At 37.8% G+C, this 23,398-nt stretch overlaps 1 long non-coding RNA gene across 1 annotated transcript; it reads right to left on the bottom strand.

Annotated features, from left to right (window-relative positions):
• Nucleotides 1-1,399: 1,399 nt before the first annotated feature.
• Nucleotides 1,400-14,775, bottom strand: LOC308073243. Its single transcript, XR_013931958.1, has 2 exons — nt 14,680-14,775; nt 1,400-10,153 (listed from the first exon to the last, which is right to left on the bottom strand). It is a non-coding gene; the product is annotated as an uncharacterized lncRNA (long non-coding RNA).
• Between the last annotated feature and the right edge of the window lie 8,623 nt (nt 14,776-23,398).

Here is a 23,398-nt window from a genome sequence, read left to right as displayed (position 1 = left end):
AGTCCCATACTGGTGCCATCAGAGCTTGCTCCTGCATTGCTGGGCAGCATGCTGTGTAGCCACTGGTTTTGCTTCTGGTCCATATGTTGTTCTTTACTAATTTCTCTTAAAAAATGTGGCTGTCTGCATGCTTGAGGTACAGCTAAGGCAGCCAGGTTGAACTCGTCCTCACCCACTGCAACCCAGTAATAGCATCAGCCTAAGCCTGGTTTCCCACCTCTTGTGTTCTAGAGCAGCTTCATGACGTGGGGTTCTGACATCTCTTGTACACCACTAGACCAAACATCTCTACAGATGTGCCTTCAGTGCTCTCTTGCCTGCTTTTCTATTCCTTGTGGCTGCAGAAGAACAGAAATCCAACTCTAAAGGCTCAAAAGACCTCAAAAAAACCCCACACCCCAAACCCCCTACATTTATTATTTTTTTAAATCTCAGGGTTTTCAGCTCATCAGTTTAGTAGGCCTGACTCACTGCTTTTGATCTCTTGGGGTTGGCAGTTGGGGAAGCAGATTTCGTTACAATAAAAGAACAGGTGCCATTCATATACTTAACTCTCTTTTTTTTTTTTTTTTTTTTTTTTATATATATATATATCACTGCATAACATACATCTGTCTTGCTGCTACAACACAAGCCAGAAGCCATGAGCATTATTTGCCCATTATTCCACACCATTTTTCTTAAGAGCAAGACTGTTCCCCTGTTCTGGTCAAACTCTAATTAACAAAGTGATAGCATCACTTTTTTTGTGCAATTCCTATTTTAAATAATGTTTAGTGTGTACTGCTGCCCTTTTCTGTCAAAGTGTTACTGTGTGTTTTGGCACAAAGTTATCTGCATTTCTATATCTTCTACCAATTTTACAAAGGTTTTATAAGGCTTAATGAATGGAAAATGCCTTTAAAAGCTGTAGATAAAAGGCAATTTTGAAGGCAGTCATTAGTAGTAAATACCCTCATCAAAATTTCTGTTGCTAATCCTTTATGCTCTAGCTGTGCCGGCTGTGCTGACAGCACAAAACTACCATTCCTCCAAGGTTATTCTAATGCTAACTTACAGGCGACAACTCTAAGAGTCACTTATATTTATAACTTTGCTGGCACAAACGTCACTCTCTTACCAACTTTGATCAGTTTAAAGTGTGCCACCTTCACACTACAGATCAATAGCAAAAAGAAATTCATAGACTTTCTAATAGTCTCACCATTAAAACTAATATTGTGTAACTGGAAATCAACTGCTTCAATTAATGGGAATATATGGCTTCATTTTGTAGGCACAACCTTTACATTTGAAAGTTCGGTGACATATGGCTTCCCAATGGTGCTATAATTACACCATGCCTAAAAGTCATCATTAGTTTAAAATGTGGAGGTACTTTTATATATATATATATATATATATATATATATATATAATGAACAATCTTGTGCTGGTTAAGAGTGCATGAGTCTTTTCATTTAGCATCAGTTTCAAAGGAACTCATTCATTTAGTTCACAGTTCCTCCGGTGGCTGCTGCATACCCCTTGGCGTCAGCGTGGGATTTCCCAGCTGACAGCCGTACCTGCGAACTGCAGACTTACAATGAGCCGCTTTGAAACACTCTGTAATTCTATGACAATGGCGTGTTGGTTTTCACTGGGTCGAGGGCAATGTGCTTTCCAGCATCGTAATTCAAACTCTGCACCACAGCGGTCCTCTCCTGCAAGAAGGTAACAGGAACAGGAATGTTTAACACAGGTGGGAGGCAAAATGAGGCTAACTGAGACAGGTCCTCAAAGACTTCTAAAAACGTATGGGTGAGACTGATGGTAACATGTGGAGAGTAACCATCAGGGAAGCAAGAGATAAAAAAGCCCTCCAAGTGCCTAGCTGAAGTTGTTGATTACCCAAATTTGCAATATAAAGGTCATTTTTAACAGTCGCTCTTCCGTTAGACACCCATATGAGCTTGTGGCACCATGAGCATCTGGCTGTGTTTGATCAGGACGCTGCCCATGTTGCATCCAAATTAAGTGGCTGGCTGTTTGTTTTTTTGGTTTTTTTTAATTGAAGAAATTGATAGATTTGTCAGAACAATGTTCTTAACGTTTTGGGGGGAACAGGAGTAGATTAAAGGCTTACTAGAGAACGAAACATTTCCTTTGATCTGCAACGAACACCTCCTTTTGGATTTCAGTATTTTAAGAACACCTTTCAGAGGGAACGTTTACATAAATTTGAAATAAACTTGCAAATAAGAACTAATGCAAATGGAAACAGAGAGATGTGTTTAAAATCTCTGGAAACTAAAGATTTTGATTTTTGTAAAGTTTTGTGTTTGTTTTTTGGGGGGCACAAAAATTTCAATGAAAGCAATACGTGATTTGAAAATACATATTGATATCAAGTGTCTGCATTTTTCACACAGTTCTAGTAATAGTCTGTCTTTTGGTTGTACACCTTGATAGCTGTGGGACTTGTCTATCATGTCACCGTTTTGTTACCTCAGACAGCCACTTTAAACTCTGAATAAAGAACCCCAAACTCAGTCACATTTCCCCAAGAGGCAGTAGAGAGGCATCAATATAGCTTAAATCAGAGAAATGCAGCTGGGTGTATTTACTTGCCCTCACCATACCACTGAATACCTATGGAAGACCTGCAGGCCTTCTTAAAAGCATTTGAGCCTGAGGTCGATGGAGAGGGAAAAGCCGTTTTTTATGTTGAGCTACACATGTTATTAAAAACTGAGTAACACCAATCAGCCTCTGCCATCCGCCTGTCAGTCTCTCTATGAAGAAATTGTCTTGTCTGCTATTATGGACTAAATGATTTGTACCGGTCATTTTTATACCTTCTCATTCCTTGTCAGGCAGCTACCATGTGCTCAACAAAACACTTGAGCTAGTGTTCCCCTGAGGTACAAATGAGGGCTGCTGGCATGATACTACTTGCGAAGGCCAAGGCTTGGATGTCTCCTGAAATTTGGAAAACCCAGATGGAAAGCTGCACGAGGGCAATGGCAGGGGTTTTGCTCACTCTGGCTGCCTCTCAAGGTGTGTATGGTGCTCTTCCTAAGTGGGCTTGAAGTAATGCAGACTCTGGTGCTTTTCTGTCCTCTTTGCCATTAATTATTTCTTGAGTCCATTTGGCTATTATTTAGCTTCATTTTAGATGTGTCAGAGAGAGGATTAATGCAGCTGGGCCGAAGGAAGGAAGTGTTCCTACGGTGAGACAAAAGCAGTTAGGAAAGCGCTGTGCTGTAGGCGAACGTTGCACAGTCAGGCTTGCACAGACTCAGTACAGAATCCCACAGGATTTTGTCTGAATTTGTCCTGAAAGAGGCTGTAAGAAGGGAAATGTTCATGACTCATTATTACTGTGTGAAATATTTACATGCACCGTCTGCGTACCTCTGGTTAACTCAGTCTGTAAGAAGTCCCCCTAGCTATTTGAGCCACATGAATACTCCTCCTCTATTTTCTAGAGATCCCTTTTCAATTAAGAAAAGCTGCCGTTTGCTTTGATGCACAGATCTCTAACTACTTCTAAGCTTCACCCAGCTCCCTCACCGCTAGCTCGGGAGCGTTTCCCCAGCCCACACACGCTTCCCTCCCGGAGCGCAGCCAGCTCGGCCTCCCAGCACACTAACCTACATCTCCCTGGTGCTCTCCGCCCGCGCCGCGTGCTCACCTGCAGCGCTCCCGGCCTCCCACGTGCATCCCTGCTCACACATCTGCTCTGGTCTGGAGCTACAAATGCTCTCGTGCACCAGAAAAGCACAAGAGATACCCACCCTTACCAGATTTCACCTGGTATATCCATGTAAAATCCCTGAGGACAGTCATTAGGCAATGTTAATTATGGCAATCAGCCTACCCAGTCTGACCTAATTATAAATAATTAGCTTATCCCTTTATTTCCAAACCTTTCTCCCTAGTGAGACTGTACTTTTAATATTTTAAAGTAGCAAAACTCCTCTCACAAATTTGCTTTTCAGTTGTAGCAACCTTGACATTAAAGGCCTAAGGCCGTTAGAAAGTCATGGTCAACATCTCACAGACCTGGGAAAGAAGAAGAGGCCCTTGACAACTTAAGGAATTACAACCACTATTTCTTCAGCTATTTCACTCCTGTGGTGTATCTGGTGGGCTTTTTAAAGATAATTAAAGGCAACAGAATTCCACTAGATGCTCATTTGTATTAAAACCAAATGTTTCTTAAATTCCTTTTTAAAAATCTCGTGCCTTTGTATTATAGTGATGCATCTCAGAGCCAGTGTAGGAAAGCAAGTAAGCATTCAGGCTGTCATTGATTGCAGTTATGCCATGTAGCATGTAAGACCTTTGCTTAGAGTACCCTCTGGCCATTCTGCCTGGTTACAGTAATGACAACAGTGTTAAAAAAATTCTTTGCTTTTAGTGATAGAATGTAATATTTTTATTTTTGCTGCTTCAAGATTTGTCTCCATAAAATGACATTTACTAATCCTCTGCTGTTCTTGAAAGATCGACTCTACATGAAACTAGATTGTTTTCTAAGTTTATGTTTTGTTGCTGTCCTGTTGCATTTTGAAAATGAGTGTGGCACATGTGGGTTGCATGTGATCTCTTACAAGTAATGCACTTGATGTAATTAAGAGATGCATCCTTGTAGTCTCAAAATGTCTCTCCAAATGAATCCTCTGATAAAAGTGCTTTGAGCAGCTTTCTAAATCCTCTTTCTTGGCCCAAAGAAACACTTTTTCTTGAGTTCCTGTAGGTGATTTTCATTTATGTACATACCTCCATGCCAAGCAGTATATACCTGACGTTTTGCCTTTTCCACCTGCAGGTCTTTGTCTGAGGCCACCAGTTAATGCACTTCACTGTGTAACAGAGCATCCATGGGATTAGGAGCTTCTAATTACTGTTTCTGGGCTTTGCCCACCCATGTCTGGGAGATGCTGTAGTTGTTTGTCCTTTTCAGACTCCATGCCAAACACAAGTTTATACTGTCATGCACTGATGGACCTTTCCCTCTTACCTCTCCCACTGAAAAGGACACAGTTAAACCCAGTCAGTGATGTCAGTCTACAATAATTTTGAAGTAGTTCCCATTCCAAGGATTTGTGCTCCTGGCTCATTTGTGTTAATGCAAAGTACTCCCAAATGCGTCAAAAGTTCCTACTTTGAATACTAAGTCAAAGCTCATTAAAGCCAAATTATTTTTTCCCTCTAATGATTCCCAGGTTCTCTGAATCAAACCCTGTTTACAGAATTCTCCCAAGGCGGTCTTGTGCCTTTCTCTGCAAACGACATTTGCAAAGTTTAGAGCCACCTTTATTTCCATGCATGGCATTTACTAATAGTTAGATCTGTAAATGACAAAGCTTGGTCAGAAATGCAACCTATGTGATAACATTTTACACAATAAAAATATTTCAATGACTTCAAGAGGAAACTGATTACAAGACTAGTTGTTTTGTACTAGGAATTCTAAGCACAGGCTGGGGAGAAGGTAAAATGAACCTAAAATACAGTGAGTGTATTTTCTTGTGAAGCACGTGATTCTGGACACTTCCAAAGGCACAGTGCTGGGATAAATGAATGATTAAGCATTGCAGATTCCTGCATTCCATTTTATTTTACATGGAGGAAATGCTAGCAATGTTCTAGGGTCATGGAAACTGCCTTGTTACAATAGGGTTTTTCTGTGCCAATTATCACAAATAACACAGATTTGCAGATGAAAGAACTCTAACCAATCCGTCTGAATTTTCCTTGCACCATTATAATGTCAGCATTGTTTTAACTAAATAAGGATGGTGCTGTTAGGGGTATTAGTGATACTCCTTCCGCAATGGAGAAGTGCACTTTGTTTAGCATGGTAAATTATGATATGAAAGAATGAATAAACAAAACCCTCATAACAAAAACTCTTGGTTATGGATGATAAATTCAACTATACTTCAAAAAAAACAACCACAACAAAACTTGACATACTTTAAGCTTCATTTCTCCATGGACTCTTATTCTTGCTTTTATTCTAACCCTTTAACATCATCTGTCTTGTCTCTTGTTTTCGCTTGAGTAGTACAAAACGATCCTTCACTCTATTACTCCCCTTTGCAGACCATTATCCTGCCCCAGAGGAAGCTGTGTACCTCACGTTTCTTGCAGGAATTCCTCCATGCTGCTAACCTTTGCCTCGCTTGTACAAAGCACTGCTCTCAGGCAGACTCCAGCTGTCTCTGATCCAGGCAGAGGTGTCAGAGTGTCCCAGGGAGCCATTAATCAACAGCCCCCCTCTGCCATCAGCTCCTTAGAAGCTCTCGGTGAACCTGGAGTGCTTTTGGAGGTCTATAGCAAACAGCGCAAGAAGCTTTTACCACCAATATCTTTCATAGATCATCTAACCTGATTGATGATAATACTAACAATTAAATATTTATGGTTTAGAAGCATGGGAAAGTTTTGAAATACATATTTTAAATTTATATGAGAGAAGTAATGTCAATGCATGTAAGATACTTTACATACAGTGGGTTGGAAAAGGAGTTCTGTCCTGCCATAAATGCCATCTTCATTCTTTTGTCATATTCTTTCATATAAAGCACATGTTCATGAAGTTAAAGGAAGAGAAAAAAACACAAACATGTGAGATACGAGAAAGAAGCTGTCTCAGGCTTTTTGTCTATTTAACCATTAGAAACAAAGAAACAACCTGTCATGTTTCATGTTGCTGAAATACCACTTAAGGCAGATGCTATATATACATCACAATAATGAATAATTTACTATGACCATATCATCTAGGGCTATGATCTCACTCTCTCCTCCTCTTCCTACAAGGAATGTATACCCACCGTGTCTGACAGCTTATGGCTGGAAGACCCACAGATACAGAGGCAGAAGCAACAGAGAAACTTCTATTACCAAATCAATCCAAGGCATCCTCTACTCATGCAAATGTCGAACATGCTGGAGGAAGCTTTAGCCTCATGCCTTTTAAAAAATCCCATGAGCTCTTCATAGATAATACACTTGAAGGATTTTTTTCAGTTTTATGAGCTGCATTTTGGTATAGATGCTGCCTTCCATCCTAAACAGCCCAAATACTACTATTCTTATTCATTCTATTGATCTTAATGATAGTAAAGCAGTACTTGTGCAAGGTTAAAGTATGTTTCATTACCCCAGAAGAGTAGTGACATTTCTATAATATAAAATATGAAGTCCTACATATTCTAGATATGAAGCCTGACAGCCTAATCTTTTATTCCCATTCTGAGCAACAATTTGCATAAGTGAGCATTCTCAGGATTAGTTGCATAGTTCAAAAATGTCCAGGGCTTGTTTAGGATTAACAGACTGAAGAAACAAGACATTTTTAAATTAAACTGCTGGGTTTTAAGAAATGTTTCCTTAATGGGTCATCACAACCTTTTTCCTGACTGAATGGATTTTTCTAAACCACATTGTACTGAGAATGTCTTTTCATGTCAGCTAAAAATACAAAGTATTTGGCTACATGGTCTACATAAACCAAACAGAGAAACACTATTGAATATAAGATTTTTTTTCTGTGCAGGCCAGCATAAAGTCTGTGCCCTACATAAATGTTCTGGGCAGCTCTTCAGAAAGGCTGATTTCACCTAGAATTATGAATTTCGACACAAAATACCAACTGTAGGAACTAATTGCTTCCAGAGGTATCATTAAATTTCTTGCCCACCTCTTCCTTGATCTGTCATTAAACTTAAACAAAAACAAATCCAGGAAACAAAACACCAGAGTCTGAGCTGAGGCCTGATGACATCCCATGGCTTTCTGGAATCTCTGAAAGTGAGATGTACAACTAAGCCATAAACTAAGGCATCCTCAGTTGAAAGCGTCATTGATTTGAACATAGCACACTCCCTTCTATTTTGGTCAAACTGCATTTCCCACCACAATATTTGATCTTCTCATAAAAGAATTTAGAACAGGCTTTCTGGATGATCAAGAGATTTTGCAATTCTGAGCGAGCTCTGCAGCTCCAATGGCCCTGCAGCCCCTGCTGGGTCTAATTCCCAGTCAATGTGGAGCTCTACTTTTCCAACATTCCAGACATTATTTTGGCAGAAGGCTTCCAGCACCCACTTATCTACAGAGAAAGATCTGCCCATCTGGCATCAACAACAGCTCCTTGTGAGATCCGTATCTTTTAAGGAATGGCAAACAGTAGCTTCAGCTTAGACTGTGATGAGTAAAGCGGAACATTATCTGTGTTTTTCCTGACTTTGGTGAGCTCGGTTTTTAACTTCAGCATTCCACCAGGGAAGTCTGGTTTTAATACATGCAGATAGAGAGCCTGATAGCAAGGCTGTAACAAAGAGAGCAGGCACAGTTTTATCTTCATGTGAACAGAGTTAGGTTCCATATTCAGTCTTTCAGCAAGGCATTTAAAACTGGAACGGCAGTAAGCATCATGTCTAATTGTTTTATGGGCCTGGGTCCTGGGCAACTAGAGAATGCTGAGCCACCACGCCCTAGAAACCGAATGCCAGGAGTCAGACAATCCTCTTGTGTCTGGTTGAGGGATCAATCAGATCGACAAACAAACCAATTTTCAGAGCTAGTAAGACCAGAGTAAAAAGGAGACAGGATGGAAAGCAGAACTTTCTGACTGGTTTAGGAATACTGAGGTCCAAAGAGATGTCAATAAGGTGAATACCATCAGGTGACAAGAAAGGACAGGACAAAAACTTGGGCTCCTACATCCTGCATGTACGTTCTATTATAGTATTTATTCAGGTTGCGTATATCTTTAATGCTCCTGTTTATTGAGTCATGTTAATATCTGTGCCGAGATCTATAGGTCTCAGCATTTCTGAATCAGTGTTTCAGGATGGTCAGCATGTGCCCACTGCATGCATACAGGTCTTTCAAAGGTTTTTATCGTTGCAGTTCAATGCCATGGGAAAGAGGTGGAAAAGCAGAGTAGAAGAAAATAATATGGAAAATCTTGTTTAGTCTGTTGATCAGGAACTTCTGACAATTTCATGTGTGGAATGACGATGGAAGAAGATATTCTCTAGGAAACATCTGACACAAGGCACTGACATGAAGAAGCCAGACTTCTGACATATCTCTCTGGTAACACTGTAAGCTCTGTAGAAACACACTAAAACAATGAGAAAAAAAACACTAAAATTTCCTCTCCAGGTACAATATGTTTTTTTGCTATTTCCTACTACAAACAATTTTTCCTCTCTCCTCACCAATTACATTTGAGTTGGTGTGTAGGCATTTTGTGCCTTGAAGGTATTAGCTTAAAACAACAGATAACACAAAGCTTTTACTCACTAGTGACAGTTACAAAAAAAGCCTCAGTGTATGTGATCTCAGTGTGAGTCTCCTCCTCTGCTCCTGCCATGGAGAATTTTTTTGCGCAAAACCAAGACCAAAATAAATGTATGAACATACATCAGAGATTTTCTGATTTGCAGTGATCGGGTGTTAATATTGAAATCTAATCAGGTCTTAGAAATAAAAGAATACATTGCTAAATAAGAAAGATCTTGCATCAGAAATTTTAATTAATATGCTTATCTAGTGCAATTAGAGGTTTGAATAGGACATCTGATGTCACATTAATTTAGAAAAAATTATTATCTAAAGCTTTCCCCACAGGTTAAAATATACAAAAACTATACTTTATTCTCACACAGTATTGTCATTATCAAAATATTTAGATATTTACTACAGTATTCATAAATTCCGATAGGTTAAGCATATTATGTCTATTAGAAAATTCTGCTTTTCTGTTCTCAAGATTTCTTATGAAACCTAATTAGAGTTTAGATTAAGGGTATTTCAATAACTTCTGCAGCTGATTTTCAAGCCCTGCTTTGAACTAGTTAGTGTCAGAAACGGTGACTCTCATCACTGACTAGGGACTGGAAACAAGTCAAGTAGGTTTAAACCAGTGGGAATTAAGTTGTTCTGGATTTAGGCCTACATGTTTACTAAGAATACCAAGCTGTATATCAAGCTGTGGTTGAAAGTTTTGATCCTCACTGTGCGTCATAAATCAGAAGCTGGGTGGTTCAGTCCAGAGAGGCAAGTGGTGTGGTCCCATCATGGAATCAAGAGCAACGTTGGGCTTAGATCACCAAATTATCAAAGTCTTCAGGACTTCCAACCTCTGAAAGAAGACAGGGAGATGAAAAGCAGCCTTAATCCTCTGCTATCAGCTTTGACTTCCAATCTAATTATAGCTAACTTGTGGTTAATAATCAGAGAAATTTCTAAATGGCTTTTCCTCAGTTCATTTTTATATTACAGCACTGTTACAAGTACAGTTACATGAAGTCTTTGGAGTTATAGTTGTATAGAAAGTAATACAGTCATGAGTAGAATGAGTTCTCTTCAGTCCTATATCACACTGTAACTAAAACGAGACTGCATGCACACAGAACTTGCTGAATTCTACAACGTCTGGAAGAGAATCCTGCAATTCTGGCCACTGTAGTAAGAAAGTATCAAAGCTTCATAGGTGTTGCTATAATATAAAGCCAAATTATTATTACTTTTTTAGGTACAGAGAATGCTAAGATACTTCATTGGAAAAGAACAATATGCTCCCATAAATTTATAGTCTGTCTACTTACTGAAAAATCCAAGACGAACAGTACAATAACACTATAGCTGTAACATTTGCTATGACTTAAGGTTAACTTGGTTGAGTTTGTAGAGCTTCTTTAGAAATCACACAGTTTGTTTGCATATACTGTAACATTATTTGGATTTCTGTTGATTGGAGAGAAGTGCCTAAGCAATCCTCAATAGATGTGCAAAGCTGATGAACATTTTCCACAAATTACCTTCCCTCAGCATTTTCCTTTCTTTTAATTGCACTATTTCTTTTTATTGCACTGATATTTTCCATTAGTTTTTAAATGGAGCAGATGTTTTTCCATCAGTTTGGGATTTTTCCTAAGAAAATATTAACTTGTCTTTTCAGTCTTGTATGTAATGCTTATGGCTGGTAAAACTTTATGAAATAGCTATTCTTTCCTCATGGCACCTATGTTCTTCCAGCCTGATGCTATGTTTCATTCCCAGAAAAATCTGTCACTGTAGAATTCCTAAGTAATTTGATAGTTAAAGAAAGATTAAGCTGGTTTTCTTTCAAAAAACACATGATTTTTGTGTTTTAGACCTCAAGTGATACAAATCAGCATAGCTCAACTGATTTCAAGAGAGATGTTAATGTTCACTAAGGCTTTACCTTCTTCAGGTTTTTCTTGAAAATGCTTTTGTTGTAAGCAGCAGGAGATGAATATTCATGATACTGACATTTAAAATTGGGTAAGAGCATCTTATACAAAATCTTCTCATGGACAAATATCAGAGATTCATCACAACATTTCTTTTTACCTCCCTAAAAATCCAGCCCCAAACCAAACCTCAGATTTTTCTGTCACTGTTCTCTTCTCCACTTATTTAGGGGAACTGTACTAGACATATTCTTCATCAGCTATTGGCAGCCAAAAAAAAGAAAAATTCTGATAAACTACTCTATGATGGATTATTCTTTTGCTTGAGTCAGACAGAGTCAAGCCTTAAATTTGCAACAGAAAAGTAGAAACTGTAGTATACTTAAGAACACTCAGATTCATTTAAAATTGAGCATCCATTCTCTTTTCAAAGGATTTCTTCCAAAAGAACCATTCTGAAGCTACTACTAGTTGCTTTGAGGACCTATTTTTCCATTAAAATTTGAAAGTAATTTTAAAATAAAATATTAAAACTACACCATTAAAAAAAGGATGTACATAATAAAGAAAGACTATTAGAATAGAGGAAGACTAGATCCAAATGAAATTACCAGTGTTCTCTAGGAAAGATAATGAGATGATTTTGTAAATGTTCTCAACATTCCCAGTAATCATTCTGTTATTGATGGCTTATATTCTGTGTAGAGACTTACAACTTCAGAGGCTTGAAACACCTTATTTTCTTTCTTGAGTCTTTAACATTCCTATTACATGCCTCTACGTTATGTTAATCAGAACTGCTTTTACACATTATAATGTTCAATTACGCTTCAATTTTCTAAATGCATAAATTGTTATGGTATAATGTAAAACTCCAAAGGTGTGTGTAAAAATGCTGGATCAGAAAATTGTATCACATAATTAATTGTTTTATAAAATACCTTTTTTCATTATAGATATTAAGTGTCTAAATACTTGAGGTGAACAGTAGGTAAGGTCATGAAAAACTGCTGAAAACAGTCTTTTTAAAAGTTAATGGATTCTAATAAGTGATGATGAGAATGCGAGAGTATTCCAGGCTGCTATTCACAGTTAAAACAAGAGATTTTTTATCCTATGTTTTATCTAATGTTGCCAATAATTCATTAGTCATACGAAGCAAAAAAAAAATTAAAGGCAGAGATGGCAAGAGGTACAACAGTTTACTTAAGACTTTATAGTCTAAATATATTCTCAACAGGAACAAAGATGAACAGTTATTTCCATTTTCTTAGAAACAGGAACTTCTTCCAAATGCTTAGTGTCTTCTATAGCGAGCCTTTTGTGGATTGCTTTTCCCGTTGTCTCCATTTTATCAACTGTATACCTGGCTTGCTTTGATTTTTTACACATGAAACTTAAACCTTTGACAACTCTTCAGAGTTAACTATTTTATATATGCAGAGAAAAGTTAATAGGAGTGTAATTTTAAATATTTCTCTACATCAAACACACACACAGTGGTTTTGAGAAAAAGGCTTATCATAAAGGTTCTATTAGGGCAAAAGTGATCAGTATGAACCCTGTGGGGTTGTTCATTAAAACTATTTTGTTTACATCTATTCAGAAGATTCTAATAATCTAACTAAAATAGATGAATATCTTGAACTTACATCAAGAAATCTTGATGGAGATTGAAGCCTGTAAGAGCCCCTTTTTCAAATTGGTTCAAATTGAGAGGGAAGGAGGCAAAGAAGGAACTTGGCAAGGAAAGCAGAAAGAGGTGTTTAACAGCCAGTCTGGATGGATCATCAGCCAAGATAATCTTCTTAGTATTCAAATGTTATAAAGCAGCCAGATGTTTGGGCAGAAAGAGAAGCTGAAGATTCTAGATGCAGAGAGATTTACAGCGGGTTTTTTCTTTCCCAGTGCTATAGGGACCTCACAATGCATATAGTTAATACTCTCTCGCATTCTCAATGGTAAAGCCTCAGTCTGAACTGTGTTATTTCAGGAGGGGATGGAGTTTAAGCCTTACCAAAGACACGGCTTCTTCAGATAAAAGCATCCACATAATGGTTCAAGTTGCCAAAACCAAATCTGTATTAGCAGTAATTTCTAAGCACATCAGAGATATTCAGGCCAAACAAAGCTCAGTACAGGAATAACAAGTGATTGATTTGATTTCTTAGGATGATAAACGGTTTCATGCCTTAAATTATGGAGATAATAATTAGGCAAACATATCTGATCCCTGTAATGTGAGGATGTGAGCAATGAAATCCCAGCCTTGGCAAAAGAGCTTAGGTATTTTTCCTTGATCCCTTCTCCTTAAAATCTCTTCTTTAGACATCCAGAGCCAAAAAAAAAATTCTGGACTCTAGTACTTATGTACTGCATATAAATTTCTGTAACAAATCTCTTGAGCTGAAAGATGTCCCCAATACTCTTTAAACTGTGCGCACCAATACTTTCCACACTCATATTTCTTTCAAGATGAGTGTCTCAAAGTGAATAAAGCCTTGGCATTATGTGAGCAGTTCTATTTGAGAAAAAAGGAAGGATACAAGTGTCTTGAACAAGCAGCATTTTTATTTTAATTCCAATTTTCTCCTAGTTATGCTACACTTGATATAGATGTATATTCTTTATCATAGTTACATTATTGACACCTTTATCTTTCTTTTTTCTTGACAGTATTATGTTACTGTATTGATTTAAATGAATACTATATCTCGTTCATTACTCTGTACACCTAGAAAAATTAGTAAACCTCCCATTGCAAAAGTTAAGAGGTTAGTGGGAAGAATTCATGTTAGCTGAGGTTTTTGACTAATAAGTTTTTATTGTTATGCATTACCATAAATTTTTCATCTTGGAGCAAATAATCTTGATTCCATATTGGGCAAGACTTTCTACCAACTATAATTATATGTAGGCCAACACATTTTACGTATATAGGACAACCAAAAGGAAGGTTGGTTCTAGACACTTAATTTGAAGGGTATTATTTTTAGTCCCACTAAGGACTAGTGGCATGAAAACAATTAGGATCTTTTGTCAAGTTAATTAAATTTTACTAAGTGTAGTAATCTCAGTGGATTTAGTACACCAGAGGAAATGCTAATTAAAACTTAAATTCTTCCTGGTATAATAAGGAGCTCTAACTCTAGTAGCAAATGAATGTTTTGCATACTGATAGATATTCAAACACTGATTTTTAACTAGATAAGGGTGAACCTTTAAATGATTCAGATCTACTGAAGGCTCGCTTGAGAACACCAGTAAGTATGTTACATCTTAGAGAAATCCACCTAAGGACCATCAAACAATCTGGAAACTTGCCTCTTTCTTAGTAGAAATGGTGTCAGCTTTGCAACGGGGTCCAAACATAAAGCAATACAAACACAAAAGAGTTTTGAATATTTAAATTATGAGGCAAAACAAAGTAAATATTACCAACTATCCTTACCGGATTAATTTTTTTGTTGACTTGCCAAGTAATGGAGATTTACTGAGATGTGTTGATCTGTGGCAGGTACAAGAAGACTGGCTGCATTTTTTTTTTTTTGTTCATGACATTTGATTTTCAATGCTCAGTCGATCGTTATTTGATTTCTTCTTTACACAGTCTACTCCATCAATATCTTCTTGAAAGAAGACCTCTCTAATAGCCTAAGGGTTAAAAAGACATAACATTATTCAATAATAAAGCTTTTGTCTTGGCTTTATGATTTTCTTTTACCTTTTAATTTACTGAGCAAATTCAGACATGCAAAAGACATTCCTTCAAAATGACAGTCACCAACTCAGAAAATCCTTTATCTTTCCACCTCCCATAGAAAACGATATTTAACAACTGTTTACAACCTTACTACAGTTAGGCTGTGCATCAGCACGTACACCCTTACCCTGAGACATAAAGCATGGTTGGTGTGAAGAGTCCTCTCTTCTAAAAGTGTGAGTGCTCATCTTTGCCAGAATAAGATCGGTACCACACTGCATATCTGCTCTGTTGCACTCTAAGTACTGTGAATATTGATGAAAATCTCTTTGTCGGATGGCTGACTGCTTGAATTCGTTTGATGTTCCTAGCTTGTAGTCATTTGGACAATTAATGTTCATCTTCAACCATTCAAAGAAAGGGTCAAACCTAGGACAGAGGGATCTGTAAATTACAAGAGATCTGCCTGACCCGGACACAGAGCTGCTCCCTGGGAAAAAAGTGATGGTAAGGAAGAGTGTGCACATTGCTCTGCCCTCACCACATCAGCTGTGTGCTGATGCTGCCTCTATTCAGATCTTGCGACTCTTGCCCTTATGCCCCTGGGACATGGGAATAAAGGTTGGTTGTTTCTCAGTGAGGAACAACGGCACATCCCAGTCATGGATTACCTGTGAGCCTTGTCAGGTATAAGCAGTCTACTCAGTTTTGGAAAAAAAAAAAAAAAAAAAAAAAAAAGCAGGAGCTTGCAGTATGTGTTTTTTGCTTGATGATAAAACCGAATGGTTGCCACAGCCTGGAAATGCACAGAGCACACTTGGAGTGTGAGAGAGAGAAGGAAGCTGAGACTGCCCGTGCAGCTGTCCGCACAGCTAACACTTGTAGCCACTCTAAACTCCCTATCCTAAACCATTACTGGGTCAAGTGCGTAAGTCAGAGGGTGACCTCTTGATCCCTCTACTTTTTCTTTCCTTGCCAGATGTAAGGAGGCGATACACCCCCCCCCCCCCAAAAAAAAAAATAAATACCATGTCCCCCACAACACACTGATTTCCTGGAGTCTTCAGTATCAAGGACGGTAACACCTACTGAGATTGTCATTAGAATGATTTCCCTCCCCTGTAATAAGGGAAAGTAACAGTTAAAATCAATTATTATTGACTTAAAAGTAGAAATAAGTATGCTGGGTATAGTACTGGGCACTGCAGACATGTGGATAGAGCTGTGGTAATTTCCAGTTGTGCAGTCCCTTTGGATGAGACATCAGTACACATCTGGGAGCAGGAATTTCATTTGCATACCCTTTATTCCTTGAAAATATTGCCTTAAAACACACCTTCTGAAATTTCTCCCTTCATTCTTTACACAGCCATCCAGACTAAACTGCTGCTTTTGCAGTAGTGTGTGCCCTACCTATGGATTTGACAGACACATCACCTTTGACTCACATAATTTCATTTCTATGTACAGAACTACTGCAACACATCCCCCTTAGAATTTTCTTAACAAAACGCTTTCATTGGAATTAGCTCAAAAAGGATGCAGAGCTCAAAAGCAGCCTGCAGAGAACTTTTCCTACAAGCATTCTCCAACGTCAGACAGATTAAACAGTACAGGGAGAGCACTCACTGCAACAGATTCATTTTTGTCTATTCCCAGGTGCTTCCAGCCAGCAGGAAAACAATGGAGCCTATTGTAGCCACTGACAAACAAGGAACATTTTAGTGTCTTTATTAGTGTGCTATTCAGCATAAATTAACACCAACAAATTCACAAAATCTTTGGACCTTGAAAGTTTGAGGCAACTTTCCTTCAGAAATGGAAATACCTTTTAAATCTGTTTGGCAGACTGGTGGTGGATTAGCAAACGGAATACATAAGGAAAATGCACAACGGCATACATATCCATCCTCTGTTCTGACAAGGTAGGCTTAAATTATTGATAACAGACTTGTAAACATACTGTTGTGTCTTGCAAACCCAACTTACTTTTTGAGGTTTTCTGATGGCTCTCTTATTGAGTCTTTGCTTCTCAGAAGCCAAAGGAGGCTAGGTATATTTCTGCAATATCGAATTGTAATACCAGTTAGGTTTATCTGTGATAAATTATCAATAAGGAAAGTAAAGTTTTTGTAAAACTAGAAGAATTCTGTTCCTGGCACAGAATACACAGTCTTTTCTGCTTCGCAACCAACAACTCCTGTCCATAGTCTAAAATAATAATTAAGTACATATAAGAAATACACTTGCTATTGAACTTTATTTAAAAACAAAACAAAACAAAAACAAGAGCAAACATTAAAGGATTAATTTAATCAAAAGTAAACTACAGTGTAAATAGTGAATTACAAAATATGTCACCTTGTACCAAATACATCTCCATCCCAGAACAGAAATATTATTCAAACACATTGAGAAAGAGAGAGAGAGAATTTTCTTCCTGCAAGGCAAGCTATGGCAGGACACTGCCTTAACTCCTAACACAAGGTACTTACATCGCTTCTCTGACAAGGAGTAACCAACACCAATACTTCACGTTCATTTGTAGAGAATGGTTCAGTTTTGGTTCTACTTCAATCAGGTTATGTATTTTATGAAAATATGTTTATGTATTTTATGAATAGGCACAGTATTATTTATGTGGTTCGTGTTGAACAAAAATTCCAATGTTTTGCTGATTTGGCATATCAGGCACGTTGTTTGCGATGTGATAATTGCGCCTCTTTAGCAACCTTGAATGCAGCCCAGTCAATTATTGTGACACTGTAAAAATGTGCTGTGGAAGAACAGAAAACTTTTTCTTCCTGTGCCCCTAGCCTGTACTTAACCCCTGAGAAAACACAGAAGAGAATAACGATCTGAACAAAGAGCACATTCATTTAAAGGACACATATGCTATATGCTACGATGCAGCCATGACTCAGCTTTGAGCTCTGAGTTCAGAACAGGCTGAATAGGCTGTGGCAGTGAGGATGCTCAGCACAGCCCGCACCGTTAGGAGCTTCCTAGGCACCCTTCAGGCAAGTAATACTGGTAGTACAGCACTGGTCAGTGCAAACAAGATTTTGATACAAAAAATTCCTTGGTCTATACTTGTTTCACCTCTAGTCTATATTTTCTGAGAGGTAGGGTCTTGTTTCTTTCTTAGAATTGTCATTCCAGAATATAAAATTGAAAGGGTTTTATATGGTGAATGACATTTTCTTAGTTTCTCTGTTGCTTCCAAGGTATCTGCAATACTATGCTGTTCTTAATGTTAAGTATTTTCAGAATCCACGTTCAATTTTATGCCCTTTAGGTCTCTCCTCCCTCATTCTTAATTTTCCAGTGCATTATAATATTATTTTAAACATTTATGATGGCTGTGCTGTACCTCAGATAAATGTAGACCAAGAAGAAAATCTGTCCTTCAGCTGCTAAAAATGAAGCTGTGGATAAAAGAAATGAACCCTGATGACTTAGTCTTTTCTGATATTCTAAAGCATACAAAACTTTATTGCAATAAATGGCACGAACCTTGGAATTTCAGCAACAAACTAGAAGTTCCCAGTCTACTGTCCTGTCTTTTGAAAAGTTCAGGAAGTACAAAACCTCTCTGAGTGGCATCAGATCAGTTCAAACTACAGCTTATGAAGTTTCTGAAGATGTGTTTTGTTATTACAATATTTTTTTGCTTTTTCTCTTTGCTGCTTTCTGGAATTTGTAGATTTGGAAACCAAATAACTATAGCTGTGTTTAATGGACAGTATTGGAAGGCACAGGAACTGGTATGTTTCTAGGAAGTTTCTCTACTGTTTTTTGGTACCAGATGCTTGCATGGATTGGTGTTTACAATACAATACAAACGTGGTTTTACTCCTTTAAGATCAGATATGTCCTGCTGTCTTACCATTTGATCATGAACCAGATTTTCATTCTTTCTGACAGGAACAGAAAGAAATTTTTGTGCGTGCAGCTGACAGTTAATGTAATTTTCAAACTGGAGATGCGGTATTTCCCTACTATTTGTTACAGGTGTCTATGTCCGCACTTAAATTCACAATGGTCACATTAAAGCTTCATTATTGCACGTTATTGAAGTAAATACCCATTCAGTGAGGAAATAAAACAATAGGTGTATTCGTATAACTGCACTGACTATTCCTTTTTTTTTTTTTTCCTCTCCCTACCTAGATAAAAACCAAGAGATCATTTCTTGTAAAAGTGCTTCATAATAGCGGCAAGATGAAAAGAACTGTGCTGATGACTGATCATCTTAATATATTAAGTGTTTGCAAGGATACTGAGCTGTCTAAAGTACTTAGTTATAATGAGATGATAACTACTGAGTTTAAGTACTTTAATTTACCTTGGACTACATTTCATGTGTCATTCTAGCTCCATGATACCATTTCTTTTACGAAAAGAAATTTCAATAATAAATCAACATGAGTACATCTATAAATTCAACAGAACAGAAAGATTAGAGAACCTTGGTACAAGTTCAATTTTCCAGTCATATTCAACTAAACGTTTTCTACCAGGAATTGTGGAAGGGATATAGAGAATGGTTTCATTAACAGTCCATGTTTATGCATTCAGGTTTTTTTGAAGCTACGGTCCAAAAGTGGAATCTAACCAGTAATCATTTGTTAAAACTATTCCAGGGTTTGAGAGCAGCAATCATTTATCTGAGTGAAGATTGCAAAATGCATTTTTATACTTCTTCAGGCTCCTAATGGTGTGGAAATTGAAATTTTCATTTTTGCTCCAGCAAATGTATATAATATCATTAATGATCACCTTCATTGCCTTGTTACATCTGCTTCTACCAGTGCTCAACTAATACCTCCTGGCCAAGAATGAGCAATTCCAGTTCAAAGTAGATTTACTAAGATGTTTTTACTACCCAACTTACAAGGAAGGCATATTTCAGCTCCATTTATAAAATATTTGAAAACCAAACCACAATATCCGCATCTGCTAAAGTCTCAGGAAGGTAGTGCATGGAAATATTTGCATGATAACACTGAGAAAAAGTTCATGACTGAGAGGATGCTTGCAGGGAAAGATGCTGCCAGATGTAAATTAACTGTATATTAAAGGAATGTGATTCCCCAGCTAATAAAACCAGTTACATTATAAAGTCTCAGAGCATAACATAAATCACCAGACCTGAAGTCTGCTTGGAAAACAAAAATAATAATAAAAAAAATATTAAAACTAGTAAGGGCTTTTCTTTAGGATAATTTTTTATATTCTTACAGCCTAAAGTACATGCATCCTCTTTTTACATATACACAGAAAAAACTTTAATCTACATTTATCTGCTGGTGGTGCAAGTAACTTCTCATCAATTAGGTAACTAATGCATTTTGAAAAACTAATTAGATAGAGATTTTTAGTGATTTGAGTGATAAACAATGCCACATGACATTTTCGTAAGAAGGGGGAGATCAAGTTGTGGTCTTTCAATGAAAACAGCTATTGATCTATGCTAAGCACTATTAGCAATGTAGATATGTGGCACCCTGGGCCTAAAATAGAAAGCTTTTTTTCCATGGTTAGACTTTTTGTATGCAACTAACACGTTTCTGTGGGAGCTAAAAATCAGCTTTATCATATGTCGTAAACCCTGTTCTCATAATTCCTACATCTGTGATATTTCATCTATTTTTGTAAAGACATAACTGAATGCATTTAAAGGTCAAGGAATTTTCACCTTTAAGTGAGTTACTGATTCTTGTGTGGTAAATGATTCTTGTGTGGTAAAAACAGTCTAATGAGAAGAAAACCTGGCTAAGTGAGCTTAAATAGAAACCTCATTCTCTTCCGAATTAGATTAATTGATGAGATTATATTTGCAAAGGTAAGTACTGAGGCTAGGACCTGTTCTTTAATCTTCTAGAAGAATGTGATGAGTGGGTGTTAATTACCATTCTACATGCTCTCTTCTGCTTGTAAGAGCTTGATAAGTAGAATGTTAACATTTGTTTCCCACTTACATTTTGTCTGCCCAGTTTCTGTATTATTCCTTCTGCTGTGTTATTGTTTGAACAACCATATTTTTAGAAAAGTGAGATGTGAATATGTTTTTGTTGTTGCAGGACAGCAGCTTAGATCAAGGTCAATATTTACTTCAACATCATTTTAGCTTACATAATGAAATGTAACTGTACTGATAAATCTCTTTTTAACATAAATATTTCAACTTCCAGAATTAAAATGCCTCCTTTAGTTCATATATAGCATCAATTTTGGTCACAAATAAAATCAGACTGAATAAGAGAGTGTATAGATAATAGAGTTTACAGCTAAACAAGGGACAAACCTCAGCTTCATCGTTGAGACCTGTTGCTAATCGCCAGTGAAGAAGTAGGTAAGAGTGTTCCCCCAAGGCAGTGGTGCTTTACCAGCATAAAGGGTGCACACACCCACATACATGCAGAATTAGCAACTGTTTGTAATTTTTTTCAAATATGGATAAAATACTTAACTACAAAGTTTACTACCCATTCCAACAGATTTTTACCATCTATTAACTATATTCATTTCCAAACGTTTATACTTAGTGAAACGCAGGGACAAAATGATAAAATTTAATCAAATGCAAAATAGATTTAGTGTCCAGCTGGTTTACTAATGTACAAAATCATTTCACATTATAAACACTTTGATTTTCATATTGCCTAGAAAGATCAAAGAAAGCCAGGATTCACAGCAAGAATTATTTTTATTCAAGGAGAGAGTGATTTCAACAGGCAGAGTTGGAAGTGGAAAGTATTATGGACCATACAGATTAAGGATTTCAATAGTAGACTTTTGAAGGTAAATAGACACCAAATAATATGCGCTTGAAGTTTTTGAATCATCCAATCTCACTGACTTAAATAAAAATGAAGCATTTAAATGAGCATCAGATGTATAGTATTTGATTCACAGAACAATTAGTACATCACTGTTGGGGTTTAACTCAGACGGCAACAAAGCACCACCGTGGGAGGAGAATCAGGAAAAAAGGTAAAACCCGTGGGTTGAGAGAAGAACATTTTAATAATTTAAATAAAGTAAAACATACTAGTACTACGATGGCTACTAGTACTGAATGTAACAAAAAGGAAGATAACGGAGAGAGAAATAAAAAGAAAATCAAGTGATGCACAACACAGTTCCTCAGCACCCGCTGACTGATGCCCATCCCATCCCTGAACAGCCATCAGCCCCAGCCAACTCCCCCCAGTTTATATACCGAGCACGACGTCCATGGTATGGAATATCGCTTTGGCCAGCTCGGGGCAGCTGTCCTGGCTGCTCCCTCCCAGCTCCTTGTGCACCTGCTCGCTGGCAGAGCATGGGAAGCTTGAAAAGTCCTTGGCTTAGGGTAAGCACTACTTAGCAACAACTAAAACGTCAGTGTGTTATCAACATTACTCTCATACTAAATCCAAAACACAGCTCTGTACCAGCTACTAGGAAGAAAATTAACTCTATCCCAGCTGAAGCCAGGACAATCACCAAAGCAGAGTAGCATCTAGTCACACATTAAATGCAGCTGACTTCCCGACAGGACTATTCTGCTCTTCCCTGCCTCTGTCTCCACCCTGTAGTCGAGAGTCCTTTCCTACATCCACCCTAGGGTGAGTAAAATTTTGTCATTGATATAAAGGAAAATTAACTCATTTCTCACAAAGCCAAAAATAAATAAAATGTTGGGGTTTTGTAGCTGTATGGATCGCTAGGTACAGTCAGTGCACAGGAAGAGGGGGGAGGAGACAGGACATAGAGCTGAGCTTAAATGAAACAAAGAAGGTTTTGAGTAAACCTTCTCCTTTCAGTCTGAAATTGTATCCTTTCCACTTCAGGGCACCCACAAGTGCAGGTATGACCCTCCCAACCCCTTCCCACAAGTGGTCAGCACTGCAGGCAGGATGATGGTGCACATGGCGGTGCAGCACAGTCACCTGAGCCGGCTTGTCTTGCTCTGGGAGCGTAGCTGCTGTATCATCGGGCCGAGCATCTGCAAAGTCATCCCACAGTGGGCAGCTCAAGCAGAGGGTTAGCTCTAATTCAGCTTCCATCTAATATTTCTTCTAGGATGTGAACTGCCCCATTCCTACACCTTCCAGGGCTTCCATGGTACAGTGTCTTGGACAGTAGAAGTATGAACTGAATTTCTGACTGTACCATTCCCTCAGTTCTTCTGCTTGATGGTGGGTATCTCACAGTAACTCCCATTTTTAGGAAGATCCTGCAGAGGCTCTTCTGAAAAGGGCTGGAGCGGAGTCAAAATGAATAATAACTTGTGTAGCCTCAGAGCACTGCTGGAGCCACTGAGTATTAACAAAGAGAATTAACATTTACAGGTTAAAGATCTGTTTGGTTGGTGGTTATTTTTCAGCATTAAACATAATTTCCAGCTGGCTGATTTATGGGCATGGAGTCATTTAAGATATTAAACAGTACCTAGTAGCTGCTTCATAGCTGCTAA

Source organism: Falco punctatus (assembly GCF_963210335.1).
Source record: "Falco punctatus genome assembly, chromosome: 14".
In the NCBI taxonomy this organism is placed as follows: Eukaryota; Metazoa; Chordata; class Aves; order Falconiformes; family Falconidae; genus Falco; species Falco punctatus.
Note: the sequence above shows the minus strand (reverse complement) of the source record. Positions and strands in the feature narration are given on the sequence as shown.